This window comes from Natrix helvetica (genome assembly GCF_964273705.1).
Source record: "Natrix helvetica genome assembly, chromosome: 1".
Classification (NCBI taxonomy): domain Eukaryota; kingdom Metazoa; phylum Chordata; class Lepidosauria; order Squamata; family Natricidae; genus Natrix; species Natrix helvetica.
This window is the reverse complement of record NC_138548.1, coordinates 59,446,745-59,461,527: the sequence shown is the minus strand read 5'-3', so window position 1 is coordinate 59,461,527 and position 14,783 is coordinate 59,446,745. Positions and strand designations below refer to the sequence as shown.

Sequence of the window (14,783 nt, the reverse complement as noted above, 5' to 3'; positions counted from 1 at the left end):
TATAGATCGTTGTTGTAGTCCACAGGATGAAGGTAGGCATTCTTATTGCTAAATAAACATGCCATAATGGCCAATTTTGCCACTTAGAATGAGCTAAGAACTGAAGAAACTTGAGTCACACCCTGGTAAAAGGAAATTTAAAATGGATCTCCATGAATAATTGAGTCAACATTTCCCCACATATAAACTACAGTTGCATAATTACTTTTTAAAATTCTTTATGTCATTTTTGCAAAGCTGAGCAAAGCATCTGGAAATTTACTAAGCAAGTATGATGAATGCACTTGTTGATGCTCTCTAGTAGATGCAGGATGAGGGTGATGCATCCATCTTGACTCTCCTTGACATATCAGCAGTCTTCAATGCCATCTGTCACCATAATCTTCTAAAAGCTTATGGAATTGGGGGAAAGAGAGGCTCACTTTCACAGTAGTTCTCTTCCTTCCTTCAGGCCTGATTCCAATTGCTGTGGGTGGAGGAAAGAGCTCTAGCCCCAGTCCTAAATTCCTTCTGTATGAGGATGGCTAGTGCTCTACACTTTCTCCATTTCTATTTAATATCCCTTAAGTTGCTGGGTGAAGTCATCTATTGGTAAAGGATTATAACCGATAATACTTAGCTACACCTCTTTATCTTGGGCCAAGCAAGCAATGCTGTTGAAGTTCTTATCTAATATCTGGAGATTGTAGGAATTTGGATGGGGAGAAAGCAGGTTCAGACTCCACTCTAGCAATGTTCCTATGGATTTGAGGACGTTTCCAATGTTCACTTCCCCAAACAAAACTGGCATGCAATTTAGGGTCTCTTGGGCTCTCAATCCCTTCTTGACAAGCAGATGAACACTGTAGTAACAAGAGGCTTTGCACAAATCTCTACTGGGTGCAAATTATGTCTGTTCTTGGATAGGGAGACCATGGGCACAATTACCCATGCCTTGGTTATCTCTCATTCAGATTATTGCATAACCTTTACATGAACTGTCCCTTGAAGATTGTCTGCAAGCTATAATCCTGAATGCAATGATGTAAATAGTCATGGGTGACTATGGTACAATTATGCCATAATTACATATAATTATAAAAAAATTCAATTATTTCTATCATTTGTATGGTAAGTTTGTACCGAATGAATTAGGTTTAGCACATTCTGTTGTTGTCATGTCTGACCCATTGCGACCCCTTGGACTCCAGGTCTTCCTGTCCTCTATCATCCCCTGGAGCCCAATTAGGCTCATGCTTACTGCTTGGGTGACTGCATCCAGGCACCTTATTCTCTGCAGTCCCCTTCTTCTTTTGCCCTCAATTGTTCCCAGCATTAGGCTCTTCTCCAGTGAGTCCTTCCTTCTCATTAGGTGGCCAAAGTATTTGAGTTTCATCTTCAGGATCTGGCCTTCTAAAGATCAGTCATTGTTAGGGATGTAACCCTAGGCTTGGCTTGCCAATGTATATAAGCTATGATTACTTTACTGTTACTTTAAATGTTAGAGAGATGTAATTGGCTTGTTACCTCAAGCAGCTATAAGAGGGAGCCAGAATGACTGTTAGTTCTCTCTCTGTTTTGTTAGAAGCTGGTCAGGTGTATTTTGAGGTATTGTGGTTTGCAACTATTAGCTATTTTGTGGGTTAAACTGAGAATATTGATAACTGAATTACTGAACCGTGTATGACTTGGACTGTTAACCGGACTCTGAATACTTCTATATTTCTACATAGTAAACTACTATATTTTTATACTATTCAGTGTCTCTGTATGCTGGTTTGTGCGTGTTATTCCATATCACTCTCATTACGCATCTCTGCATACTCGCTCTCCTAATGGGGAGCTTAATTACTTAACAGTCATGACTGATCTCCTCTAGGACTGAGCAGTTGGATTGCCTTGCAGTCTAAGGGACTCACAGGAGTCTTCTCCAGCACCATAGTTTAAAGGCCTCAATTCTTTGGTGCTCAGCCTTTCTTATGGTCCAACTTTCACAGTCATACATTGCAACTGGGAAGACGATAGCCTTGACTCTACACATTTTTGTTCACATCTAAATTGAACATGTACATAGCAGATGACAGAAGTTGTGTGGACTTGGAAGTTAAGTCTGATTAGACAGAGACATGAAGCTAATAGGAAAAGCTAGGACTGTTAACTGGATTGTTAAATTGAAAATGTATTCCTGAAAATGATAATAGCAAACCACTTCCATATTATTGCCCAAAACCTGCCCATATTTCTCCATTTAGATACCAAGAAAAAATGCTATTGTTTATACTCCTTATACAGTGCATTTTGGTAACTGAATTTAAAGCTATTTGTTCCAATAGAAAAGAATACTTGTAACTCAGGGCTGCATTGTGGGGTCCTTGGTGCTCTCTGAGCTTGGTTGTTTTCTTGCATAAATTTCATTATTAAACTAGGCAACATCATCAGGGTTAGAAGGAAGTGGGGCAGGGGTGGGATTCTATCGGTTCGGCCCGGTTTGGGGCATACCGATAGCTCTGAAGATCAGATGAGAGCAAACCAATTTTGTTGTATTTAAGTACAATGACAATAAAGATTATACTTATAAAAAACCCGGTTTGCTCTGACTTTCAGGTGAGCCTGCCTGCCTGCCCTTGGGCTATACTCACCTATATTTCCTTGTTTTTTAGCTCAGCTGATAGGCATGGTGGAGCTGATTGCTGTGCTTCAGCTGTTTTGGTGCGCCTCAGCCACCGTAGAAGGCAAGTTTTTTAGCTTTGTTTTAACCCGCTGTGTGTGTGCTCAGTGTGCTCAGCAAACCGGTTGTTAGACCCATTGAATCATACTACTGAAGTGGGGTTTGCTCTCTGTTTATATATAATACCTCGCCTTGTCAATATTGGTGGTAACTTGATTAGGCTGACCAACAACATCTACATACCATTCAAGAGAGACATCAAAAATCTATGAAGGAAACAAAAAGACCCAAGACCCCAAAGACTTCATGTTTAATTATAATTTAAAAACCCAAAATGTAACTAAAATCCTCAAAGCATTTTTGCTGGATTTTGAATTGACCATCTTTTCTATGCTGAGCAAAAGTCTTAATCCCTGAGCTATTTGAACAATTCTGGTGAAGGGAGGTGTAGAACCTATTACAGTGCATGGTAAGCACTGACTCAATTGAAAGAATGAGGCGTCCTCTGCAAACTAGCCAATCAACTACTGGAGTTAAACTACAACTAACTAAGATATCTTGAGAGATCCTTGGTGATCTCTGAGCTTGCTTGTTTTCTTGCAGATGTTTCATTACCCTAACTAGGTATCATCATCACTGCTAGCACTCCTTACTAGCACTGATGATGTTATCTAGTTAGGGTAATGAAATGTATGCAAGAAAACAAGCAAGCTCAGAGAGGACCAAGAATCATTCTAACCCTGAGCTACAAATATGGTCCTTATTGGTAAGATATCTTGCCCTAAGAGTGCTTGAGGCCACATTACAGGGAAAAGTATACTAGGAAATAGAGCAGAGAATGTACTTGTCAGGCATGCCTCCATCAATAACCAAGAAAGAAAACTTCCAACTCCATTGTTCATAGAATTAAAATACTTTTACTGGTTATGAAAAGATAGCAATGAAAGTAAAGCAAGATCTGAGCCAGAAAGGCGCGAACAAGTACATATCAAATGATAACCCAGCCCCCTCCATCCATTAACCCCACCCTAGTGTCCAATCTGCACCTCCCTTAGGTGTCATGTGAATTACATCTCCAAAAGGCATCATCATGTTGGTATGCAGGATGGTTGGCCTTGATCAGGTCTAAACAGCGGCCACCAGCATGCGCAGAAGATGGTGAGAAGAATACTCCCTTTTCCATATCACCTCCTGTACTATTTATTCCCACCCCAAATATCATGCCCCCACCCTCCCCGTTTCTATGGCAGCCGATAGCAAGTAAACGAAGCAGAGGCTGACATCCGGCCCTCCTTCAGAAAAGGACATCATCCCTGGAGAAATAGGAAACAAAACAAAACAACAATAAGAATCAATAGCATATAATAAAATTAAGGCTTATCAGGATATTTTGTGTAGAACTTCTGCAAAAGTTTGGGAGCCCTGATGTGGGATTTGTCCACCCATTCAGCCTGGGAAGGGGAAAAGTGTTTCCAGGACACCAAATATTGGATGCATCCTCTATGTTTCCTGGAATCTAAGATTTCTTGAACCTCAAAATGTTGCTCTCCTTCAATAAGAAGAGGAACAGGGGGTGAAGGTTGGGCTGACGAATGAAAGAAGTTTGCTCTGGTTTTAGTAAGTTTAGTAAATACGGGATAAATCCTCTGAAGGGTTTTTGGCAACTCCAATTTCACTGTTACAGGATTTATGATTTTCACAATGGGAAATGGACCAACATATTTTGGGCCCAGCTTCTTCGATTTCTGGGTGGTCTACAGAAATTTTGTGGACAAAAGCACCCTATCCCCAACTTGGTACTCTTTAGGTTTAGCCCTTTTTTTATCTGTTTGCTTTTTGTGAGCTTGGTGAGCTTCCAAGGCCTTGTGGGTTATTGGCCAAAACTGTTGAAGTTGATTACTCCATTCGGATAAGGATAAAATTTGAGGTTCTCTTGAGGCAACTCAGGAATCAGTACAAAATCCTGGTCAAACACAATTTTAAAAGGGGTCATTCCTGTACTGCTATGTACTGAATTATTGTATGCCACCTCTGCATGTGGCAAACGTTCAGCTCAATTATCCTGTTGATAATTGATAAAACATCGAAGGTACTGCTCCAGAACCGAGTTAGCCCATTCATAAGCCCCATTAGCCTGCGGATGGTGGGCAGAGCTTAGTCCCTGGGTGGAGCCAATCAATTTCAGGAACTCTTTCCAAAAATGGGAGGTGAATTGGACCCCCCTGTCCAAAATAATGCATTCAGGTACTCCATGTAATCTATACACATGTAAAATAAACAATTTAGCTAATGACTTTGCTGATGGGATCTTGGAACAAGGCACAAAATGGACTTGTTTAGAGAACAAATTGGTGATTACCCAAATGACGGTATTTCCAAGACCTTCTGGCAACTCAACAATAAAGTCCATTGATATTTCCTTCCACGGGGCCCCAGGACGGGCTACACTTTAAAGGAGACCTTGGGGCTTCCCTGGTAGTCTCTTAGTGGCTGCACAGACAGGACAACTGGCTATGTAGGACTCAATGTCTTTTTTCAGGGAAGGCCACAAAAATTGCCTCTTAATCAAATGCAAAGTTTTACAAATCCAAAATGACCCACCATTCTCGAGTCATGGGCCCGTTGAAGAACAATAGTTTTCAGGCTGGCAGGAACATACAGCTTAGCTCCCACCCAAGCCAGTCCATCTTTCATGGTGCATTCATCATAATGTTTTTTGAACCAGTTATTGGATGTGAAACCTTTCTTATGTTTGTCCATCAGGTCAGTGGTCACATCTAAGTCCACTGGGCCCTGGCTCCTAGTAACCATTGGGGCAGCCAGGCTCTTAGCTGGGATGACTGGATGAACTACGGTTAGTCTGGTACTGTTGTATTGGGGAAGCCTGGACAAAGCATCAGCCATAAAGTTCTTCCCTCCTGGGATGTATTTTGGGGTAAAATTGAAATGGTTGAAATGCTGTGCCCAGTGCACTTGTTTAGGTGACAGCTTATGCAGGGTCTTCAATGGTTCCAGGTTTTTAAGATCAGTCATATTTCAAAAGGGTGTTTCGTCCCCTCCAGGAAATGTCGCCAGATCATCAAGGCCCATCTGACAGCAAAAGCTTCATTTTCCCATATGCCCATCTCCTTTTTGTTTCTGTAAGCTTATATGAGGTGTAAGCACAAGGTTGCAATTTACCCTCTGTATTTGTTTGGAGCAATACAGCCCCCACTGCCATTTCACTGGCATCAGCTTGAACCACGAATGGTGCATCCATGTCTGGGTGTTTCAAAACAGGTGTCAGCATTCCAAATATCACGCAGAATTAAATCAGAGTCCAAGGCAGAGCTATCCTTAAAGTTCCAATTTAATGAGTCAGACATGTTGGCACATCTGTGGAATCCCAATTCTGGAAGTTACCTAGGATTCCCACCCAGTTGAAAGTTCATGATCTTATTCCCACACCCACTAATCCATCACATGGTCCAATCTTCTTCTTCCACGCTGTCTTCTCCGCCCCGCTGGTTCTGGTCAGGTGCCAAGATGTGGAGACAAAGAATAACCTTGATCTTCTAGAAAGGATTTTTTTATTTTGAAAACAACACATTCTACCCATTGCTATCCCCCCCCTTAATGAATATGCATACTAAATATGAAGCTAGAAGAGAGTGTGTGTCAGGCCAAAGATTCTTAAAGGAACTGCTGCAGGCCTGACAGGCAGCCTCTCTTAAAAAGGGAAACTGTTTCTGGAAAAGAGAATTAAAATGAGAAGTTACCATAACACAATTAACCACCTCTGCCTCCCCCAGGGGGACCCTGTGGCTTATCAGGGAACTTCTCATGGAATTGTTTCACTAATTTATCCGCTTTTAGATCCAAACTTTTCACCCACGTAGCATCAGACAAAGGGTACCCCTTCCAATGTACTAAATATTGTAAGCGACTTCTATGCAGCCTGGAATCTAATATTTTTTTCATCTCATTATGTGTTTCCCCTTCTACCACTATAGGAGGAGGGAAGCTTGGGTGGATGGCCTTATGCTAGACCCCATTACTGGTTTCAACATTCTACAATGGAATACCGGGTAAATTTTCCCTAGAATTCTGGGTAGGCTGAGTCGAACTGTAACTGGGTTAATTATCTTTTCTATTGGGAAAGGATCTAGAAATGTTGGACCCAATTTCTTACTAGGCATCCTTAATCTTATGTATTTGGTAGATACAAAAACTTTGTCCCCCACCCGAAAGGGGGGTTGGAGGGAGCAATGTTTATCAGCTTGCTTCTTGTAGGCATCTGCTGCATCTGCTAGAGCCTTCTTCGTATTTTCCCATTCCTTCTTTAATGTGTCTATCCATTCGTTCAGAGACATGGAGGAGGGAGGTTCTTTAGGCAGCTCAGGCATGGGAACGAATTCCATGCCACTGGTAATCTGGAAAGGAGTTAATTCGGTACTGCTGTGGACTGCATTGTTATATACCACTTCGGCGATTCCCTCCTCTGAGGCCTTCCCCTTGGTCACCTTAGGTTGGGGATCCTCTTCCGGAGGTTGTTGGCCCAGATGACTCTTCTGTGGTAGCTTCTGGAGCCTTCTCTTTACCGCCCTGGTGGTTGGTGCACATGTTTGTGACATTGGGGCTGGAGCCATGCACTCTGATGCTGGCATTTTATTGGCTTCCCCAAGGGACGGAACCTAGTAGCATCTCTAAACTTAGGAACCACCTCATCACATTGTTCCTTTATCCATCCTGCAGCTTCCTCCTTGGTAATACCTTCTTCCATTGTTGAGAACCTTTCTCTGCAGGAAGGTGGGGTAAGAACCTGTTGGGGCATTGCAGGTGGACATTGTCCTGCCATCCATCCTGCAGCCTTCCCCTCATTCATCCCTTCTTCCATTGTTGAGAACTCTTCTCTGTAGGAAGGTGGGGTAAGAACCTGTTGGGGCATTGCAGGGGAAACTGGAACCGGTGGGGAGGTCAATCCCTTGGTTGGCCACTGCCCAGTTATCTGCCATAGTGCCATCTGCTGAGGGAGAGCAGGTGCCCATTGACATCTCTCCCATCCATGACCTGGGGTTAAGACCCATCCCAGAGTTTCCTGATTTACAGGTTGCAGTTCAACCACCAATGGCTTGCAGGGGGTGGTGGTGTGCCAAGACCCCCTCTGCTGGCTTGGAGGAGTTATGGGCTAAAGGCCCTTCTGCTGGCTTGGAGGATTTTCCCATGCTGATGGCCAAGTAGGTGCCCACTGGCATCTTTTCCATCCATACTCTGGGAAGAAAACCCAATTTTGTGATGCTTCATTCACAAGCTGCAGCCTAATTTCTGGTAGCTGGCAAGTGAAAGATGCTGGCCAAATCCCTTCTTGCTGGCTGGGTTGAACTTCCCATTTTGATAGGGAATTTGTCTTCAACTCAGTTGCAGGGTAATGAGTCATTTTATTTATCGCTGTTTGGAAGGAGTAATTATCTCCACTCCAGTCCTCCAGTACTTTGCAGCTTTTACTACTGAAGGGGGGGAAAGATTGACTCACGTTTGGCTGAAGACGTTGGTCTGGGAACCCCCTCCAGCCATCCCCCTACGGCTGTGCGTGCATCTTCCCAGATGTATAAAGATGAACATTTCCTCCCACGCAAATTCTTTTGCACTTCGGAAGAACTTCAGGGAAGCAATTCATAATTAGCTTCTTTTCTCTTAATTGTTCACTGATATTTTACGCTGATATGGTCAGCGTTGGGAAATCAGCACCCACCTTACCAGCTCCTCTCTGGGGTGCTGGTGATTTATTTTAAAGGGAGAATTGGGATAATGTCCTCGTTCCAAATATCATGCAGAATTAAATCAGAGTCCAAGGCAGAGCTATTCTTAAAGTTCCAATTTAATGAGTCAGACATGTTGGCACATCTGTGGAATCCCAATTCTGGAAGTTACCTAGGATTCCCACCCAGTTGAAAGTTCATGTTCTTATCTCCACACCCACTAATCCATCACATGGTCCAATCTTCTTCTTCCACGCTGTCTTCTCCACCCCGCTGGTTCCGGTCAGGTGCCAAGATGCGGAGACAAAGAATAACCTTGATCTTCTAGAAAGGAATTTTTTATTTTGAAAACAACACATTCTACCCATTGCTATCCCCCCCCCCAATGAATATGCATACTAAAGATGAAGCTAGAAGAGAGAGTGTGGCAGGCCAAAGATTCTTAAAGGAACCGCTGCAGGCCTGACAACAGGCTGAGCTGCAAACAGTCACTTCAATTTCTCGAAAGCTGCTTGACATACCATAGTCCAATTCAGAGGTTTACCTGGCCTAGGTTTAACCTCTCCCTTTGATTTTAGGAGATTGGTAATTGGCAGCACAATGCTCGCGAACGTGGGAATAAATTGGCGATAGAAATTTGCAATACAATACAATACAATAGCAGAGTTGGAAGGGACCTTGGAGGTCTTCTAGTCCAACCCCCTGCCTAGGCAGGAAACCCTATACCATTTCAGACAAATGGCTATCCAACATCTTCTTAAAAACTTCCAGTGTTGGGGCATTCACAATTTCTGGAGGCAAGCTGTTCCACTGATTAATTGTTTAGCGTCTGCAGGGGCTTGAATGGTTGCTGCTGCTGCGGCTGGGGCTCTCCCATCCCAATCATCTCCGCTGTCTGCCCCCAGCCCTCCCTGGGTTAGACAGTTCTTCCGCACATCTCTCTTCTTGATCAGCAAAATCAGCTTCCCTCTCAGCACAACTCTCATGGAAGCGGTGTTTCTCCCATGGCTCTTGAAAAAGTTTCATGAAATCCTCTTGTTTGGCTTCCTGCCAAGCAGCCTCAGGTCGCTGGCTTCGGCTGGTGGTAACTCCGGCAGGAATTTCCTCAGGATCACTCCTCTGCCCCACTTCCAATGACCACCTGGGGTGTACGGATCTTTCCTCCAAGTCCAGTTCAGCCATCCATTTTGTTTCCAAAGGACATGAGGATCCGGTAGCCCCCATGTTGTCCTCCTGGTCACTGCCTGGGTTGGACATTTCTGTGGAGAATTTTTGTTTTAAGTGCACTCCCCTTGGAAGATGTTAGCTCCAGGATGAGTGTGAAGTGAGATCTTACTTAATGTCCAGTGTGCCTCCATCAATAACCAAGAAAGAAAACTCCCAACTCCATTGTTCATGGAATTAAAATACTTTTACTGATTATGAAAAGATAGCAACAAAAGTAAAGCAAGATCTGAGCCAGAAAGGCACGAACAAGTACATATCAAATGATAACCCAGCTCCCTCCCTCCAATAACCCCACCCCAATGTTCAATCTGCAATTCCCCTTAGGTGTCATGTGGATTTCATCTCCAAAAGGCATTATCATGTTGGTATGCAGGATGTTTGGCCTTGATCAAGTCTAAACACCGGCCACCAGCATGAGCAGAAGATGGTGAGAAGAATGCTCCCTTTTCCATGTCACCTCCTGTACCATTTATTCCCATCCCAAATACCATGCCCCCACCCTCCCCATTTCTATGGCAGCCGATAACAAGTAAGCAAAGCAGAGGCTGACAGTACTCTGAAGTCAATTTGGAAGTGAGGGATTATGAGAGAGTGACACCATCCACTTCTACCTTCCAAAAACAGACAGCCTCCCACTGTGGTGATGGGGCATCTGGACAGTAAAGAACAGTTAGTTTAACTTGGAATTGACTTGAAGGCTGTCTGTCTATCTATCTCAGCAGTTATCATCTTCCTCAGCAGTTATCAAGGACACTTTTGAAAATAATTCTGGTGCCATAAGATTATACCCTTACGAAGTATCTGACTCATTGGCCCACATTTCATTATAGTGCATTTTCTACAGAGACCAAGTAATGTCTGTTATAAACAAATATTTCTTTATTTTGCTGGATGTTTGTATAAAATTAAATGTACCATCTTTTCTGTGTTTTTAAAAACAATATTTTAAAAACAATATTTGTGGCAGCAGGCAGAATACACCAGCAACTAATATTTCATTGAATGGCTTAGTTTGATCTCTCTCCTACTGTATATGTCATTTAATTCACTGGTTCTCAACTTCAGCAACTTAATGAGTAGACTTTAAGTCCAGCATGCTGATTGGGGATTCTTAAAGTTACCGAGGGAGGGAGGGAGAAAGGGAGGGAGGGAGGGAGGGAGGGAGGGAAGGAGGGAGGGAGAGAGAGAGAGAGAGAGAGAGAGAGAGAGAGAGAGAGAGAGAGAGAAGAGAGAATTTAATATATTTCTTTATCTACCTAATGACTAGGGCTTGAATGTTGCTCTATTCCAGATGCTCCCCCCACAGAAAGGCGTGGCTTTTCCAGTGGTGACCCTCCTTATAATGTAATAATATATGGCTACCCTCTTAACTTTTTTAGATGTGATATAAAAAGGAATACTTTTTTCTCAGAATGCTTAATGAAAATACCTGTCATCTTGAACTTGAATTTAATTTTAGTTTCCAAATGAAAGGTATTCAGCAGCACTTCCATTTAAATAATACTATTAAAAACTTCATTTCACCCACAAGAGTGCTTGTACAAGTGAAATATACTTCTCCTCTCCCTCCTCTCCAAACAACCAGTCATCCTCAATATGTGTATAGAAACACACTAATATAAATTAATGCCTTTTAAAATCACAGTAAACTCTGTTTTCTGTAATTATAACAAGCCCTAGAGTTTTAACCATGCAATGGTAATTTTTTTAGTCTGTATGCCATTATTGTCCTTTTGATTTTTTTAAAACTACATCTAACTTGAGCAAACAATGTTAAGTGGGGAAACAGATGTGATTAAATAGCCTGTAATTATGCCTTTAGTCATCTGTTAGCATCACAAGGCTTCTTCTGCTAGTATGACCAGGAAAAGTGACCTAGCTGATTTCCCAGCAGCTTTGCCAGAGACTGATGTAGAATAGATGGCCTTATTAAGCAATCAACAAAAAAAATCAGCCATTACAGTGTTACAGTGGAATAGTAATCAGCAGTGTTTATACTATTCACACACTTGCCCCACAATACACAATCAGGCCCATGAATTCTGCTAATTGGGTACCTTCTGCATCCAGAGGTGCCTGCTATAGGAGACAAAAGGGAGCTGAAAATTAGTGTTTGCAGCAATTAGTTTCTGCCTAAAGGCTTAGCCCAGTTGAGGAAAGCCCTGATTCATAGATTATTTTAGCAACTGTGGCATTCAAACATCCTGATTTTTGCTTGCTCTTAAGGGGGAAAAATGTTAGTTTGAAACCATGTATTTAGTTCTCCAGCCCAAAGCTCTTTATTTTATGCTTTCTGGTTCCTTCGGGACTATGTATTTTACTTTTATATACCTGCACAAAACCAACTGTGAAGATTGAGGGAAAGATATTTGCCATCATGAAATGGCTTATTAAAGAAAGGTATATTTTTCCAGTCATTATTTGCCACATAATCTCTAATACGGTGTGAGAAGCTTTCAACGACATGCAAACACTACACCACATACACACCTGGGGAGAAAGACAGGCAGAAAGAAAAGAATACAATGCACCGAAGGTGTCACGCAACAACACATTTGTCTCATAAACAAGACATTAAGAAACATGGACACAGAAGTACATTTGATTGGACTAAAGTTACAGGGAATTTATTAAAGGGTGTCCTTGACTGCTCAGTGGATTATGCTAAACGAGTTACAAAAAACCTACTTGCCCTTTTTTTCTTTTGAATCTTTAGTATTTCTCATACAATAATTTGATAGGCAAATCTCCTTGCTCCATTTCTTGCCACGATAGGCTCCCCGCTGGAAGGGCTTAGAGGGCAAATTAACAGTAGCACAACTTGCACGACCTCTTTACCTCAACTACAAAGCATCAGCTGCTTATTCCAGCTCAGCTAAAGCTCTCCATTTGGGTGGCTATAGGACCTGAACAAAGGAAAGGGGAGGGAAGATGATTAGAATCCAGGAGGAAAAGTGGAAGAAAGAGGAAGAGAGAAACAAAAAGTCTTCTGTCAAACACTTCCTCTTCTTTGAAGGTCATCCTGGAAATATAACACGTGAATATGTTGCAATCTTCATTAGTTCTTGCTTCGAGCAATTATGATGAAGGATGTGACCTTCAAATGATAACTCTTAATACCAAATATTGCATTATGAAACTATTAAATTGTAGGCAAATATTGGTACTTTGAAGACAATCAGAATAAGTGTGATGGTTTGTAGAGACTCTGTACCAACATTTTCCTCAGACTGATTGCATTACATATTGATATTAGCAAGTATCAGTATGTAGTGCAATCAGTCAGTAGAAAATGAGTGAAATGTAAACTAATGAGAGCTAATTGTCTCTTGTAATAGCAAGGACACAGAATTCTATCAATTAAATTAGTCTAAGCTGAAATAGAGATAAATGTAATAGTGTTGTGATACCAACCAAATTAGAACCCATAATGAAATGAATGATGTGCCAGCACCAAGATGACAGAGCGTCTAACAGAACACTTTTGACTGGATTTTAAAGTCTATGAAAAACTGCTACCTTTACCTTGTCATATGTGATGGAATGTAGTAAGGAGGTGGAGTCCCAGGAGGGAGGGAATATATTTCAGAAGAATATGAGGCAACACAATATGAATGTTACTACATGTGAGAGAAAGACGAGGAAGACAGCCCCTCTCTAATAGTTTACATAACATATTGTAGATGCAGATAGTAGATTCCTCAGTCTGGCAGGATTTTCTTTATAAGTGTGAAAAGGATAAAGAACTCAGCTTGGAAGCATCTCTATGCATCGTTCTTGGTTTTAGGCCTAACATTATAATATTTTAAACCAGTTGTTCCTTATGACTGGGGAAAGTACTGTACGTCATCCCTTGTATGAGTCTCAGAATAGTAATAATATACCTAAAGGATGTCCTTGATATCTGGAAATATTGACTTTATCAAGCCTGACACCTAATTTTACAAAAACAACAACAACAACCCCATGCTACTTGGAACTGCCTGTATTCTTAAACACTACCTTAAGTATTGTTTAGTCCTTGATTAAGGCTTGAATTATTAAGTTTCCTCCAGTTTTAGATTGTGAATCTAACTGTAGATTACTCACACATAATAACAAGGAAAATAGGTGGGTGTGGGATATTGCAAGTATACCAGACTATTAAAGAAGAAAAAAATGTATTGGGAGAATATCTAAAGCACAGAGAAAAAGATGCACTAAAGCTAATGTACCACAAAGGTTTATTAAGTACTGGAAAGACTAAACTGGCCTACAAGAATGATCAAATAAAGAATAGGGGGGAAAAACATGGCAAGGCAATGGCCAGTGCATTTTTTTTAAAGCAGGCAAAGCAGATAACAATACCTGGTACAGTAATGGCTAAGAGTACGATAACTGAAGAAAGAGACAGAGGGGTTAATTCTGATTGCACAAAACCAAGCCTTAAGAACAAATGCACACAAAGCCAGAATAGAGAAGTCAATAGAAGACTTCTTTGCTGCCTCTGCAAAGAAGCTGAAGAAACAGTGGACCACCTAGATAGCTGCTGCAAGAAGATCACTGAATACAAACAATGGCATGAGAAAGTAGCAACAATGATACATTGGAATATTCGCAAGAAATGCCATTTGCCTGTAAGCAAGAACTGCTGGGACCACAAAATACACAAAGCAATAGAAAATGAAGAAGTTAAAGAGTTCTGGGACTTTAGAATTTAGACAGAGATGCACTAGCCAGCTAACATCTCAGATTTAACAAGCAATGATAAGAAAAACAAAAAGTCTGGATAGTGGACATGACAGTACCTGGAGGCAGCAGAAGAGAAGAGAAAGAATTTGAGAAAATCACAAAATATAAAGACCTGCAAATAGAACAGATTAATAGAGTTGGAAGAGACCTTGTAGGTCATCTAGTCTAACCCCCCCCCGCCAAAGCAGGAGACCCTATACCATTCTGACAAATGACAGTCCAATCTCTTCTTGAAAGTCTCAAGTGATGAAGCTCCCACAACTTCTGAAGGCAAGCTGTCCCACTGGTTGATTGTACTCACAGTCAGAAAATTTCTCCTTATTTCTAGGTTGAATCTCTCCTTGATCAGTTTCCATCCATTCCATTCCTTGTCTGGCCTTCGGGTGCCTTGGAAAATAGCTTGACCCCCTCCTCTCTGTGGCACCCCCTCAAATATTGGA

At 41.7% G+C, this 14,783-nt stretch overlaps 1 long non-coding RNA gene across 1 annotated transcript in view; it reads right to left on the bottom strand.

Moving 5' to 3' along the window:
• Positions 1–3,678: 3,678 nt before the first annotated feature.
• The window catches only part of LOC309400217, a 67,878-nt gene continuing 56,773 nt past the window's right edge, over positions 3,679–14,783 (bottom strand). The window contains exon 4 of the long non-coding RNA XR_014176633.1: positions 3,679–3,960. This is a non-coding gene — a long non-coding RNA (uncharacterized lncRNA). The remainder of the gene's footprint in view (positions 3,961–14,783) is intronic.